General features: G+C 41.7%; 1 protein-coding gene across 1 annotated transcript in view; it reads left to right on the forward strand.

Moving 5' to 3' along the window:
* Positions 1–16,799, forward strand: part of TTLL4 (tubulin tyrosine ligase like 4) — a 36,728-nt gene that overhangs the window by 386 nt on the left and 19,543 nt on the right. The gene's annotated exons all lie outside the window — the stretch shown is intronic.

Genomic DNA, 16,799 nt, shown 5'->3' on the forward strand with positions numbered 1-16,799 from the left:
CACCTCTCCATCACCTGGGAAGAGAGGGATCCGCGGCCTCCTACCCTGCCAGGTCTTCGCGCCTCCTCGGAACCCCTCTGCACCCTTTCTTGACCCCCTTTCCCGCCGCACCCAGTGAACTTAGTCGCCCCTCCTCTGGTTCCCCGAATCCTGCAGCATCTTTTCACCCTAGGCCTCGAGCTTCCTTTCCCGCCCCGCTGTAGTTTAAATTCCCCTCTCTTTAGTGTGAGCCCAAGGTCCTCTCAGGCCTCACGGCTGAATTTAACATGAATACCCCGCTTTTAACTTCCCCATCTTCACTGTCTGTAGAGAAATACTTTCCTTAACTGTGTAGAATTTAACTCTTCATGTGTTCATCAATCCATTACTTCCTTTAATCATTCAACAATTTTTAATAAGCATCGACAAATACTTAGTGAGCCAGGGCATTATGGAAGGCACTGGGGGATACAGGGGTGCACAGGGCAGGCATGTTTGCACAGAGTTTAGGGGAAATTTTAAGCATGTAAACAGCATTTGTCATATTGTGTGGTGTGTGTTCTAATAGAACATTAGAAAAATATTTAACCCAAATTTATTTGGAAAACTCTGTTATCTTCACATTTCCATTCTACATCTAGGAAATGTTTTAATCCTTCCTTCCTTGGGGAGTTACTCCTATCTACTCAGATACTCCAGATTCCATCTTCCTTAACTTAATTACCTGTTGATTTAGGCAGTCAACAAGTAGCAGGGGGGCCCTTTGGGAAGGTGTTCTATCCTTAGTTATTTGCAATAAATACCGAGGTACTGTTTGTATGAAAACCACCCCCTCTTAGTTCCCAAAAGTTAGGAGCTCTTTATTGATTGGACTGAATGTAGCACTGAAAAATCATCAAATGTTTTCTGGGAATAAAGAGGTGAGAGGACCTTCCAGATACAAAGTATCTTTAGTAAAGATACAGCAAGGCCTGAAAAGAGAACTGGAAACAGTCTGACAGACCTGAGCTGGGTTTGCAGGGAACTTTCCTGCTCAGTTCTATCCTACTCTTTGCTGCCCGATGGACTGTAGCCTGCCAGGCAGGCTCCTCTGTCCATGGGATTTCCCAGGCAAGAATACCAGAGTGGGTTGCCATTTCTTTCTTCAGGGAATCTTTCTGATCAGAAATCAAACTTGAGCCCCGCTGCAGTGGAAGCTCAGTCTTCAGCACTGGAAAACAAGGGAAGCCCCACATGCAGTTTTAGAAGAATCAATTTCCAGATCCTTAGCTTCCAAATGAACTCTTCTGAAACCGACCTTACAAGAAAAGGGGTAGAGAGTGTCATATCTCTTATGCTTCCAAATTTTGCTGTAGTGTGTTATTCTGTGTATAAAAACCAGGTTGGGGGTGGTCCCAAGATGGCAGAGGAATAGGACAGGGAGACCACTTTCTCTCCCACAAATTCATGGAAAGATCATTTGAATGCTGAGCAACTTCCACAAAACAACTTCTGAATGCTGGCGGAGGACACCAGGCACCCAGAAAGGCAGCCCATTCTCTTCGAAAGGAGGTAGGACAAAATATAAAACACAAAAAGAGAGAACAGAGTTAGGGATGGAGACCTGTCCTGGGAAGGGAGTCCTGAAGGAAGAGAAGTTTCCAAACAGCAGAAAACCCTCTCATTTGCGGGTCTGTGGGCAGTTTTGGAATCTCAGAGGGCTACATAACCAGGAGGAAAAAAAAAAAAAAACCCACAGAATACACGCCTAACCTCAACTTACAGCGGAGAAGTAGCCTAGTTGCAGGCACGCATCCGACACCAGCGATCGGGGGGCTGGACAGGGAGGCGTGGGCTGCATGCTTTAGGGTAAGGACTGGACCAGAATGCCCTGAGGACAATCTGAGGGAGCTAACGTGAAATAGCAACCCAAACCATCGGATAGCCAGAGAGGGAAAAAAAAAAAACTTTCCCGCGAAAGGCTCTAACCTAACCCAACCTGCAGCCTGGCCGACTCATAGAACAAAGAATTGAGCAAAAACCAAAGGAGAGCTAGCTGGCTGCACACAGGCTCCTCCCCCCACCAGAGGCAGAGAGGCAGATGTCTGACAGCCAGAGCCAGAAGGCAAGGGGCAATCTTGGCCCCAGAGACTGGGATCCTCCACCAAACTGTGAGCAGGCTCCCAGTTGCTAACCACGTCTTCCTGGGATCCTGGATGGTTGACATCTGCCAGGAGGGTCGCAGCCTGAGATCATCTCCCCAGAGGAGACATGGCACACCTGAGACGGTGCTCTTGCTACGCACCTGGGAAACAGAGTGGCTGGACCAGGGAGGTGATTAAGACACACGGCCCACCTGGGACAGTGTGCTCGCCAATCACCTGGTCACCTGAGCTGCTCTGACCTGGGAAGGGCACAAAATGCACGCCCAACTGAGTCTGTGCCCTTGTGGAGTAGCCGAGAACCTGAACCTGAGCATCTTAGACCTGGGAAGTGCACGAAACTCAGGGCCCACTTTGGACAGTACCCCTGCAGAGCAACCTGTTGCCTGAGCATTGTAGACCTGGAAAGCACGCGCTGCCGTGAGCTGGGGCAAACCCAGTGTGGTCCATACATTGCAAGCACTCCCCACACATGCCAGTGATATTTGTTTGCAGTGTTCCTCCCTCCCCACAATACAACTGAACAAGTGAGCCTAAATAAGTGACCACCTTCGCCCCTTTGTGTCAGAATGGAAATTAGACACTGAAGAGACTTGCAAAAAGAGGAAGCCAAAATAAACGAAGAGGAAACCACTCTGGAAGTGACAGGTGCAACAGATTAAAACCCTGTAGTTAACATTGACTAAGCATTGGAAGGGGCCTATTAGACCTCGAGAACAAGTACAAGCTGGAACAAGAAACTATCTGAAACTGAACTGACCCCACACAGCCCACAACAGCTCTAGAGAAATTCCTAGATATATTTTTACTATTATCATTTTTTGATTTTTAAGTTCTCTATTACTCCTTTAATTTTCATTTTAATAACTTACTATTACCTTGCAAAAAAAAAAGTGCATTTTTAAAGCAAATTTCATATATATATTTTATAATTTTTGTGATTGATTTTGTTTTGTATTTTTAACGTATTTTTGAGAGTCTAACCTCTACTCTAGATTGTTAATCTTTGCTTTTTGGTATTTGTTATCAATTTTGTACCTTTAAGAATCTAATCTTCAGTATCTTTTTTTCACTTAGGGGTGTGATTACTGGCTTGATTGCTCTCTCCCCTTTTGACTCTCCCTTTTCTCCCCCAGGTCACCTCTTTCTCCTCCCTCCCCCTTCTCTTCTCTGCTTAACTCTGTGAATCTCTCTGGGTGTTCCGGGCTGTGGAGAATGCATAGGGAACTGATTACTGGCTAGATTGGTCTTTCCCCTTTTGACTCCCCCCTCTTTTCCTCCTGGTAACCTCTGTCTCCCTCCTCCCTCTTCTCTTCTCCATGTAACTTTGTGAACCTCTCTGGGTGTCCCTCACTGTGGAGAATCTTTTCACCATTAACCTAGATGTTTTATCATCTGTGCTGTCTTGAAGCTACTGTAAGAATAAGACTGGAAGCTAGAGGCAGGAGGCTTAAATCCAAAACTTGAGAACACCAGAGAACTCCTGATTCCAGGGAACATTAATAGACAAGAGCTCATCCAAAAGCCTCCATACCTACACTGAAACCAAGCTCTACCCAAGAGCCAACAAGTTCCAGAGCAAGACATATCATGCTAATTCTCCAGCAATGCAGGAACACAGCCCTGAGCATTAAAATACAGGTTGCCCAAAGCCATGCCAAACCCATAGACACCCCAAAATTTACTACTGGACACTTCATTGCACTCCAGAGAGAAGAGATCCAGTTCACCCACCAGAACACAGGCGCAAGCTCCCCTAATCAGGCAGGAAACCTTGACGAGCCACTAGACCAACCCTACCCACAGGGAGCAAGCTCCACAATAAAGAGGAATCACAGACTTACAGCCTACAGAAAGGCCACCCCAAACAGCAATCTAAACAAAATATAAAGGCAGAGAAATATTCAGCAGGTAAAGGAACACGATAAATGCCCACCAAACCAAACAAAAGAGGAGGAGATAGGGAGTCTACCTGAAAAAGAATTCAGAATAATGATAATAAAGATGATCTTAAATCTTGAAAACAAAATGGAGTTACAGATAAATAGACTAGAGACAAGGATTAAGAACATGTAAGAAATGTTTAACAAGGACCTATAAGAAATTAAAAAGAGTCAATCAGTTATGAGTAATGCAATAACTGAGATCAAAAGCACTCTGCAGGGAGCCAACAGTAGAATAACTGAGGCAGAAGACAGGATAAGTGAGGTGGAAGATAGAATGGTGGAAATAAGTGAAGCAGAGAGGAAAAAAAAAAAAGGACAACCTCAGAGACCTTTGGGACAGTGTTAAACACCCTAACGTTCGAATCATAGGCATCCCAGAAGAAGAAGACAAAAAGAAAGGGCATGAGAAAATACTTGAGAAGATAATAATTGAAAACTTTCCTAAAATGGGGAAGGAAATAGCCACTCAAGTCCAAGAAACCCAGAGAGTCCCAATCAGGATAAACCCAAGGTGAAACACCCCAAGACACATATTAATCAAATTAACAAAGTTCAAACACAAAGAACAAATATTAAAGCAGCAAGGGAAAAGCAACAAATAACACACAAGGGGATCCCTATGAGGATTACAGCTTATCTTTCAACAGAAACTCTTCAGGCCAGAAGGGAATGGCAGGATATACTTAAAGTGATGAAAGAGAAAAGCCTACAACCTAGATTACTGTACCCAACAAGGATCTCATTCAAATATGAAGGAGAAATCAAAAGCTTTACAGACAAGCAAAAGCTGAGAGAATTCAGCACCACCAAACCAGCTCTTCAACAAATGCTAAAGGATCTTCTCTAGACAGAAAACACAGAAAAGGTTTATGAACTTGAACCCAAAACAACAAAGTAAGTGGCAGCAGGATCATACTTATCAACAATTGCCTTAAATTTAAATGGGTTGAATGTCCCAACCAAAAGACAAAGACTGGCTGAATGGATCAAAAACAAGACCCCTATATATGCCGTCTACAAGAGATCCACCTCAAAACAAGGGACACATACAGACTGAAAGTGAAGGGCTGGAAAAAGATATTTCATGCAAATGGAGACCAAAAGAAAGCAGGAGTAGCAATACTCAAATCAGATAAAATAGACCTTGAAATAAAGGCTGTGAAAAGAGACAAAGAAGGACACTACATAATGATCAAAGGATCAATCCAAGAAGAAGATATAACAATTATAAATATGTATGCACCCAACATAGAACCACAATATGTAAGACATATTCTGACAAGTATGAAAGGGGAAATTAACAATAACACAATAATAGTGGGAGACTTTAATCCCGACTCACACCTATGGCTAGATCAGCCAAACAGAAAATTAGCAAAGAAACACAAACTTTAAATGATACAATGGACCAGTTAGATCTAATAGATATCTGTAGGACATTTCACCCCAAAACAATTAATTTCACCTTTTTCTCAGGTGCACACACAACATTCTCTAGAATAGATCACATCCTGGGCCATAAATCTGGCCTTGGTAAATACAAAAAAATTGAAATCATTTCAAGCATCTTTTCTGATCACACTGTGGTAAGATTAGATGTCAACTACAGGAAAAAAAAAACTATTAAAAATGCGAACATATGGAGGCTGAACAACATGCTTCTGAATAAACAACAATCTCCGAAATACAAAAAAATCAAAATATGCATAGAAACAAATGAAAACATGACAACCCAAAACCTATGGGATTCAGTAAAAGCAGTGCTCAGGGGAACATTCATAGCAATACAAGCTTACCTCAAGAAACAAGAGAAAAATAAAATAAATAACCTAATATTACACCTAAAACAACTAGAAAAAGAAGATATGAAGAACCCCAGGGTTAGTAGAAGGAAATAAATCATTAAAATTAGGGCAGAAATAAATGAAAAATAAGCGAAGGAGACTGTAGCAAAAGTCAACAAAGCTAAAAGCTGGTTCTTTGAGAAGATAAAATAGACAAACCATTAGCTAGGGAGAAGAATCAAATCAACAGAGTTAGAAATGAAAATGCAGAAATCACAACAGACAACACAGAAATACAAAGGATCATAAGAGACTACTGTCACCAACTGTATGACAACAAAACGGACAACTTGGAAGAAATGGACGAATTCTTAGAAAAGTGTAACCTTCCAAAACTGTACCAGGAAGAAACAGAAAAATCTTAACAAACCCAACACAAGCATGGAAATCAAAACTGTAATAAAAAATCTTCAAACAAAAGCCCAGGACCAGATGGCTTCATAGGTGAATTCTACCAAAATTTAGAGAAGAGCTAACACCTATACTACTCAAACTCTTCCAGAAGAAGGTAAACTGCCAAACTCATTCTATGAGGCCACCGTCACCCTAATACCAAAACCAGACAAAGATGCCACAAAAAAAACTACAGACCAGTATTACCAATGAGCATAGATGCAAAAGTTCTCAACAAAATTCTAGCAAACAAAATCCAACAACATATTAAAAAGATGATACATCATGACCAAATGGGTTTTATCCCAGGGATGCAAGGATTCTTCAATATTTGCAAATCAATGTGATATACCACATTAACAAATTGAAAGATAAAGACCATATGATTATCTCAATAGATGCAAAGAAAGTCTTTGACAGAATTCAACATATTCAAACCCTCCAGAAAGCAGGCATAGAAGGAACATACCTCAACATAATAAAAGCCATATATGATAAACCCACAGCAAACATTATTCTCAATGGTGAAAAATTGAAAGCATTTCCCCTAAAGTCAGGAACAAGACAATGGTGCCCACTCTCACCACTACTATTCAACATAGTTTTGGAAGGTTTAGTCACAGCAATCAGAGAAGAAAAAGAAATAAAAGGAATCCAGACTGGAAAAGAAGAAGTAAAACTCTTACTGTTTGCAGATGACATGATCCTCTACATAGAAAACCCTAAAGACATCACCAGAAGATTACTAGAGCTAATCAATGAATATAGTAAAGTTGCAGGATATAAAACTAATACATAGAAATCCCTTGCATTCCTATACACTAACAATGAGAAAACAGAAAGAGTAAGTAAGGAAACAGTTTCATTCACCATTGCTATGAAAAGAATAAAATACTTAGGGATAAATCTTCCTAAAGAAACAAAAGACCTATGTATAGAAAACTATAAAACACTGATGAAAGAAATCAAAGAAGACACAAATAGATGGAGAAATATACCATGTTCATGGATCAGAAGAATCAATATAGTCAAAATGGGTATACTACCCAAGGCAATCTATAGATTCAGTGCAGTCCCTATCAAGGTACCAACAGTATTTTTCACAGAACTAGAACAAATAATCTCACAATTTCTATGGAAATACAAAAAACCTCGAATAACCAAAGAAGAATGGAACTGGAGGAATCAATCTGCCTGACTTCAGGCTCTACTACAAAGCCACAGTTATCAAGACAGTATGGTACTGGCACAAAGACAGAAATATAGATCAATGGAACAAAATAGAAAGCCCAGAGGTAAATCCACACACCTTTGGACACCTTATCTTTGACAAAGGAGGCAAGAATATACAACGGAGAAAAGACAATGTCTTTAACAAGTGGTGCTGGGAAAACTGATCAACCGTCTGTAAAAGAATGAAACTAGAACACTTTCTAACACTATACACAAAAATAAACTCAAAATGGATTAAAGATCTAAACGTAAGATCAGAAACTATAAAACTCCTAGAGGAAAACATAGGCAAAACACTCTCTTGACATAAATCACAGCAGGATCCTCTATGAGCCACCTCCCAGAGTAATGGAAATAAAAGCAAAAATAAATAGGACCTAATTAAACTTAAAAGCTTTTCCACAACAAAGGAAACTATAAGCAAGGTGAAAAGATAGTTTTCAGAATGGGAGAAAATAATAGCAAATGAAACAACTGACACAGAATTAATCTCAAAAATATACAAGCAGCTCCTGCAGCTCAGTACCAGAAAAATAAATGACCCAATCAAAAAAGGGGCCAAAGAACTAAGCCGACATTTCTCCAAAGAAGACATACAGATGGCTAACAAACACATGAAAAGATGCCCAACAGCACTTATTATCAGATCAGATCAGATCAGTCGCTCAGTCGTGTCCAACTCTTTGCGACCCCATGAATCGCAGCATGCCAGGCCTCCCTGTCCATCACCAGCTCCCGGAGTTCACTGAGATTCACGTCCATAGAGTCAGTGATGCCATCCAGCCATCTCATCCTCTGTCGTCCCCTTCTCCTCCTGCCCCCAATCCCTCCCAGCATCAGAGTCTTTTCCAGTGAGTCAACTCTTCGCATGAGGTGGCCAAAGTACTGGAGTTTCAGCTTTAGCATCATTCCTTCCAAAGAAATCCCAGGGCTGATCTCCTTGCAGTCCAAGGGACTCTCAAGAGTCTTCTCCAACACCACAGTTCAAAAGCATCAATTCTTCGGCGCTCAGCCTTCTTCACAGTCCAACTCTCACATCCATACATGACCACAGGAAAAACCATAGCCTTGACTAGACAAACCTTTGTTGGCAAAGTTATGTCTCTGCTTTTGAATATGCTATCTAGGTTGGTCATAACCTTCCTTCCAAGGAGTAAGCGTCTTTTAATTTCATGGCTGCAATCACCATCTGTAGTGATTTTGGAGCCCAGAAAAATAAAGTCTGACACTGTTTTCACTGTTTCCCCATCTATTTCCCATGAAATGGTGGGACCGGATGCCATGATCTTCATTTTCTGAATGTTGAGCTTTAAGCCAACTTTTTCACTCTCCACTTTTACTTTCATCAAGAGGTCTTGAGTTCCTCTTCACTTTCTGCCATAAGGGTGGTGTCATCTGCATATCTGAGGTTATTGAGATTTCTCCCGGCAATCTTGATTCCAGCTTGTGTTTCTTCCAGTCCAGCGTTTCTCATGATGTACTCTGCATATAAGTTAAATAAACAGGGTGACAATATGTAGCCTTGACGAACTCCTTTTCCTATTTGGAACCAGTCTGTTGTTCCATGTCCAGTTCTAACTGTTGCTTTCTGACCTGCATACAAATTTCTCAAGAGGCAGATCAGGTGGTCTGGTATTCCCATCTCTTTCAGAATTTTCCACAGTTTCTTGTGATCCACACAGTCAAAGGCTTTGGCATAGTCAATAAAGCAGAAATAGATGCTTTTCTGGAATTCTCTTGATTTTTCTATGATCCAGCAGATGTTGGCAATTTGATCTCTGGTTCCTCTGCTTTTTCTAAAACCAGCTTGAACATCAGGAAGTTCACGGTTCACATATTGCTGAAGCCTGGCTTGGAGAATTTTGAGCATTACTTTACTAGCGTGTGAGATGAGGGCAATTGTGCAGTAGTTTGAGCATCCTTTGGCATTGCCTTTCTTTGGGATTGGAATGAAAACTGACCTTTTCCAGTCCTGTGGCCACTGCTGAGTTTTCCAAATTTGCTGGCATATCGAGTGCAGCACTTTCACAGCATCATCTTTCAGGATTTGGAATAGCTCAACTGGAATTCCATCACCTCCACTAGCTTTGTTCGTAGTGATGCTTTCTAAGGCCCACTTGACTTCACATTCCAGGATGTCTGGCTCTAGGTCAGTGATCACACCATCGTGATTATCTGGGTCGTGAAGATCTTTTTTGTACAGTTCTGTGTATTCTTACCATCTCTTCTTAATATCTTCTGCTTCTGTTAGGTCCATACCATTTCTGTCCTTTATCGAGCCCATCTTTGCATGAAATGTTCCTTTGGTATCTCTGATTTTCTTGAAGAGATCCCTAGTCTTTCCCATTCTGTTGTTTTCCTCTATTTCTTTATATTGATCACTGAAGAGGGCTTTCTTATTTCTTCTTGCTATTCTTTGGAACTCTGCATTCAGATGTTTATATCTTTCCTTTTCTCCTTTGCTTTTCACTTCTCTTCTTTTCACAGCTATTTGTAAGGCCTCCCCAGACAGCCATTTTGCTTTTTTTGCGTTTCTTTTCCATGGGGATGGTCTTGATCCCTGTCTCCTGTACAATGTCACGAACCTCATTCCATAGTTCATCAGGCACTCTATCTATCAGATCTAGGCCCTTAAATCTATTTCTCACTTCCACTGTATAATCATAAGGGATTTGATTTAGGTCATACCTGAATGGTCTAGTGGTTTTCCCTACTTTCTTCAATTTAAGTCTGAATTTGGCAATAAGGAGTTCATGATCTGAGCCACAGTCAGCTCCTGGTCTTGTTTTTGTTGACTGTATAGAGCTTCTCCATCTTTGGCTGCAAAGAATATAATCAGTCTGATTTCAGTGTTGACCATCTGGTGATGTCCTTGTATAGAGTCTTGTGTTGTTGGAAGAGGGTGTTTGTTATGACCAGTGCATTTTCTTGGCAAAACTCTATTAGTCTTTGCCCTGCTTCATTCCGTATTCCAAGGCCAAATTTGCCTGTTACTCCAGGTGTTTCTTGACTTCCTACTTTTGCATTCCAGTCTCCTATAATGAAAAGGACATCTTTTTTGGGTGTTAGTTCTAAAAGGTCTTCTAGGTCTTCCTAGAACCGTTCAACTTCAGCTTCTTCAGTGTTACTGGTTGGGGCATAGACTTGGATTACTGTGATATTGAATGGTTTGCCTTGGAAACGAATAGAGATCATTCTGTCATTTTTGAGATTGCATCCAAGTACTGCATTTTGGACTCTTTTGTTGACCATGATGGCCACTCCATTTCTTCTGAGGGATTCCTGCCCGCAGTAGTAGATATAATGGTCATCTGAGTTAAATTCACCCATTCCAGTCCATTTTAGTTCGCTGATTCCTAGAATGTCGACATTCACTCTTGCCATCTCTTATTTGACCACTTCCAATTTGCCTTGATTCATGGACCTGACATTCCAGGTTCCTATGCAATATTGCTCTTTACAGCATCGGACCTTGCTTCTATCACCAGTCACATCCACGGCTGGGTATTGTTTTTGCTTCGGCTCCATCCCCTCATTCTTTCTGGAGTTATTTCTCCACTGATCTCCAGTAGCATATTGGGCACCTACTGACCTGGGGAGTTTCTCTTTCAGTATCCTATCATTTTGCCTTTTCATACTGTTCATGGGATTCTCAAGGCAAGAATACTGAAGTGGTTTGCCATTCCCTTCTCCAGTGGACCACATTCTGTCAGATGTCTCCACCATGACCCGCCCATCATGGGTTGCCCCACGGGCATGGCTTAGTTTCATTGAGTTAGACAAGGCTGTGGTCCTAGTGTGATTAAATTGACTAGTTTTCTGTGAGTATGGTTTCAGTGTGTTTGCCCTCTGATGCCCTCTTGCAACACCTACCATTTTACTTGGGTTTCTCTTACCTTGGGCGTGGGGTATCTCTTCACGGCCACTCCAGCAAAGCACAGCCATTGCTCCTTACCTTGCATGAGGGATATCTCCTCACCGCTGCCCTTCCTGACCTTCAACGTGGGATGTGTGTTATTCAATCAGATAGTTAAAACTCACTAAATCATCATGAAATATTTGTTTCAATTACAGTTAACCCTTACCTTAGTTCTTTCTATAAATTGTTTAGTATTTTCTACCTTCTCTTAATAAAAGGATAAACTTGTGATGAAAAATTTTAGAGTTCAACTTTAAGATGTACAAGGAATACATGGGTTTAATTTTTTTTTTTTTTGGCCTGTACTCTCTGGCTTGTGGGATCTCAGTTCTCTGACCAAGGATTGGAACCTGGGCCATGGCAGCGAAAGCCCAAATCCTAACCACTAGTCCACCAGGGAACTCCCTAAGGAATATATGGTTTTAAACATTCCTTGGGGAATTCTTGGATAAAATCTGAAAAAGTATATTGCGGGAAAACTGTGGAAAGGTAATTAGCAGGAAGGTAACATCAGATCTGTCTTTAAGGTTACCGTAGTGTCAGTGTGCAGTTTGAATAAGTAAGATTTTAGACTGAAATCTGGAAGTCAGTGAGAAAACTAGAGACCAGGCCAGAGACCATGAGGGCTTTATGGTGGTTGTAATGGGGGAGAGGGTTTAGATTAACAGTGGTAGGGGCTTCCCTGGTGGGTCAGCTGGTAAAGAATCTGCCTGCAATGTCGGAGACCTGGGTTCGATCCCGGGGTTGGGAAGATCCTCTGGAGAAGGGAATGGCTACACACTCCAGTATTCTGGCCTGGAGAATTCCATGGACTGTATAGTCCACGGGGTTGCAGAGTCAGACACAACTGAGCGACTTTCACTTTAACAGTGGTAGAGTGGACAAAATCTGGTGGCAAAGTAAATGTCAGGAGAGTGGGACCAGGAGCAGTCTAGAATGATCCTAGGTTTCTGAATTTAGTGATCAAATAGGTGGTGCTGCAGGATGAGGCAGGAGGAGGAGGGGCAGCTTTGAGGACAAAGGTAAAGAAGTTACACTTTGGACATGGTGAGTTGAGGCTCCTTCAGCTTGAGAGGTTGTTCTGTAGGCCTGAGAGATGGAAGAAAATTGGAGAATGTAGGATGTGGTTGAGATCATGGGATAAAAGAGGCTGCTCTGAGAGAGTCTGTGTTAATAGTTGGATCTGCCATTTATTGAGCACTTATTGTGTGCCTCCTTTGGGGGAAGGGGGAGAAGGGAGAAGACTGCATGTGGAGGACACTGACTTTGAGGGAGTAGGTAGGGGAAAAGGGATGGAAGAAGGGAGGCAGAATATTTAAAGTCAAATCCAAAAATGAGTATGTAAATGAAAAGTAACTTTTTCATTGACAAAAGTTTTTCACTGAAAGACTAAGTGTTAGTTGCTCAGACGTGTCCAACTCTTTGTAACACCATGGTCTGCAGCCTGCCAGGCTCCTCTGGCCATGGAATTCACCAGGCAAGAATACTGGAGTAGGTAGCCATTCTCTTCTCCAGAGGGTCTTCCCCATCCAGGGATCGAACAGGATCTGGTACTTATTATGTGGAGTTGAGTTTAGCTTTCCTGTTAGATTCCTTCATCCTATGATAACCTTGGAATTGTCTAGTCATAGGCGTTCTGGACTTGAGCGTGAAATCAGATGCTTTGATCTGTCACTGAAATGTGAGAAAACTTTTCTTTAATGCTCTTAACTTCTCACTGTCTCTTCTGGCAGAACTGGGAAGCCAGACCTGGTGTTTTGGAATAAATACTGAGAATGCTAATTTCTGTTAGGACCTGAAATGAAAAAGACCTCATCCTTAGGAGCCTCTTGGATATTCTGGACAGGCAATGCCATTGTAGACCAGAGCTTTCAAGCTTTTTGGTCTCTTATGTGCACTTTTTTATTAAAGATTTTTGGAATCTTCAGTATATTCTTTTTAATGTGGAATATATATCTACTCCACATTAGAAATTGAAGTATTTATTAATTCAGTTAGAAATAATAAACTCATTACAAATAAACAAGTCACATTTTTAAAAATGAAAAATGGTATTGTTTCAAAAATGTTAGAAGAGTAGCGTTATTTTTGAGAATCTTAATGTCTGGTTTAATTGGAGACAGCTGGATTTTCCTACTTTTTTTCTGTTGTTTCAGTTGGTTCAGTGTACTGTTTCGTTGAATTATGTGGATTATCTAGCCTCATATAGAGGATTAGTTGCAAGAGGGAGGAATGTTTGTGTAGCCTTTTCAGATAGTGGGTATTCTTTGGTGCTGCTGCTGCTGCTAAGTCGCTTCAGTCATGTCCGACTCTGTGCGACCCCATAGACGGAAGCCCACCAGGGTCCCCTGTCCCTGGGATTCTCCAGGCAAGAACAGTGAAGTGGGCTGCCAATGCCTTCTCCGATTCTTTGGTACTACACAGACGTTAACAAGGGGTGGTGTTATGAAGGTTAGCTGCTATGGAATCTGAAATGTTATCAGGGAGGTTTTCATACTTCGTTACATTAGAATCCATTGGTCTATCTCTGACCAGATCTTTTACCCATGTCTGATTTTTTGACATTGTGTGATAGATAATTTAGAAAATACTGGTTCATTGAGTTGTTGCCACATTCTATATGACAGTATAAAAAATAATATTACCACAGTCATCAGAAAAATGGCTAAGTTTTGGGAAGCTGTCAAACTCATGGTGGCAGATACAATTTTGCCCAAATTCTCATTTTCTCTTGGAAGCTCAAATTTTATCATTGGCAACAAACACTGTCAGTTGTTTCCCTTGAAGTGACAGGCGTCCTCTGTTTCATTTTCTAGAGAACGCCTGCCAAGTGTCAAAGTCTGAATAACCATCATTTGTGTATCCTTCATTCTTTCAAGTAAACATGATGTTCCACAAAAATTTTGCAATTCAAATAAGTGCTTTACTTACAGATAACCGTTGTCTTCTGTTTTATATGTACTTCTTATTTTATCACACAGAATGTTAAAAAGATATACTTGAGGATTGGGATTTCATTTTTCACTGTGTCATCAAGGACATTCTTAAGTAAACCTGGCACTTCTTCCTTTGCTGTGCAGTGTAGAAGTGTGTGGTGGTGAAAAATCTCACGTGGTACCTTTGGCTTGAATCCTACTGGGGAAACAGCAGTTTGACCCACCGTTGCTCTTGCACCATCAGTGGAAAGGCTGGCACAGTTAAAAAGGCAAATCACATCTTAGTTTTGTTATGGAAATAGTTTCACCTAGTGGAACCCCTGAAAGGGCCCACACTTTAAGGACCATTGCCTTCAAGTTCACCCAAGGTTTCTTTCTGAAGCTGCTGAAGATCAGGGCTTCAGGAGAGCTAGTCACTTAATTATGTTAGAATGTACTTAATTGCTCAGTCATGTCCAACTCTTTGCGACCCCATGGACTGTAGCCCGCCAGGCTCCTCTGTCCATGGGATTCTCCAGGCAAGAATACTGGAGTGGCTTGCTATTCCCTTCTCCAGAGGATCTTCCCAATCCAGGGATTGAATGCGGGTCTCCTCCATTGCAGGCAGATTTTTTACTGTCTGAGCCACCAGGGAAGCCCCTAATTACGTTAAGCCTTCAACTGTTTCCACTTTTCAGTAATTTGCAGATAGACCTCCTTTAGCTTTAGCTGCTATAAGCTGTTTTTTTTTCCCTGAGGTTAGCTAACTTCTTTTGCAGTAACTGTGTTCTACAAGAGCTGCCCCCTCAACTTCTATTGGCCCTCCCTTCTCATTAGGTTGGCGTGTGGACCTTTCTTTCTCAATAGGGCTTTACAGAAGTTCCATGCTCCTCCAACTTTCTTTAGGGAGACAGTTTGGGATTTATCTCTTAAGAGAAAATGTGTCTGATTCCTACACTCCTCATTCTGTTTGATTCCAGCCAAGTCACTTCTATCTTCTTATATAACTATTGGGCAACTAAAGTGATCTCATCAGAGATCTTGTGACTCTAGACTCTGAACTGTTTCTGATGTTCTGAGTTCCTCTGGTGACTGAGTGAAACTCTCAGATGGAAGAGGAAAAGGAAACTGCAGATCCCAAGAGCCACACACTCCTGTAATATAGGAGAGTGACACAGTCAATGTGTAATTAATAATTACTTTCTGTAGAAATAGATACCTTGTCCAAGTTGGTTTGGTCTGGCCTGGCCTCTGGAGACCTGGTGGTTTGAGACAACAGTCATAGTTTTTCTAGCATAGGCTGCTCATCATTCACTCTCACTTAAGGAAGAAACTTGAGGCAAAACGCCCCATAAAGAGTGGAAGGCAGAATGAGATAGACAGCTTCTGAATGTTGTTTAAAGATGGCGGGGCAGGACGTTGAGATTCCTGAGACTGGTTGCTTTAGAAGAAGAGAGGTTGGATCCAGGGAAGGCAGGCAGGATGCTACTACAAATGCAGGCCTGCATTTGGTGAGGCAGGTGAGGGACTAGGAATTGGACAGAGCTAGCCACACAAATAGAGATGTTTGAGGCCATTTTGTTTATCTTCAGAATGCTCTGCAGTTCTTTACTTTTCTTATCCCCTCAGGGGAAAAAAAAATTGTTTCATTTTTAACAGCTTTGTGGAGGTATAACTGACCTAGAAAATATTCATTACCCTCAAGTCAATTATTTTTTAAACTTTATTCTAGGAACCCTTAACATCTTATGATATTTTAGGGGGAGGAGACTTGGGCAGCGTTGCTGAGAAGAAGGCCAGACTAGGGCAGTGATCTTCCAACTTCTACTAACATAGCTGTGCATTTATCTTTTACAGATACCCAAGATTTCCCTATAAAAATCATCAGGGGCTTATGAAGTATATTCATATGAAAAGAGAACAGTGGTAAAAGATAGCCTTTGCAAAACATTAAATTAGAGGAATAAATACACAGCAGATCTTCATGGGTGGGATGGGGCTTGAGTTGGGCCTGGAAAAGGTAAATGCCGGGCCACTTGCGTCCAGTGTTCTGGCACTGAGGATTCATGCGGAGGGATGCAGAGCAGTGTGTGCGGGAGGTGAGTGGAACAGTTGTCTTCACCCAGCCCTGAGGGGGTGTGCAGTGGGGGCCCGTGGCTATGAGGGAAAGCAGGCTTGGCTATGGTGCAGATGAGGACACAGTGGTGGGCTCTTGGGTGCTTCCCCACAAAGGGGTTCAGCATAGTGTTTCCAACCCGCCTTTTATCTTCCACCTGAAGGTTAGGGATAAGTTTGGAAACAGGGCCTAGGTGTGTGTTTCATTTCTATTTAAGAGGAAGCGTGGAGCCAGACAAACTCAAGTTTTAATCTGGCCACTCCTTGTTGGTTGTTTGATTATGGTGAAGTTACTTAGCTTTACTGAGACTCGG

The sequence above is a fragment of the Bos indicus x Bos taurus genome, chromosome 2, assembly GCF_003369695.1.
Source record: "Bos indicus x Bos taurus breed Angus x Brahman F1 hybrid chromosome 2, Bos_hybrid_MaternalHap_v2.0, whole genome shotgun sequence".
NCBI lineage: Eukaryota > Metazoa > Chordata > Mammalia > Artiodactyla > Bovidae > Bos > Bos indicus x Bos taurus.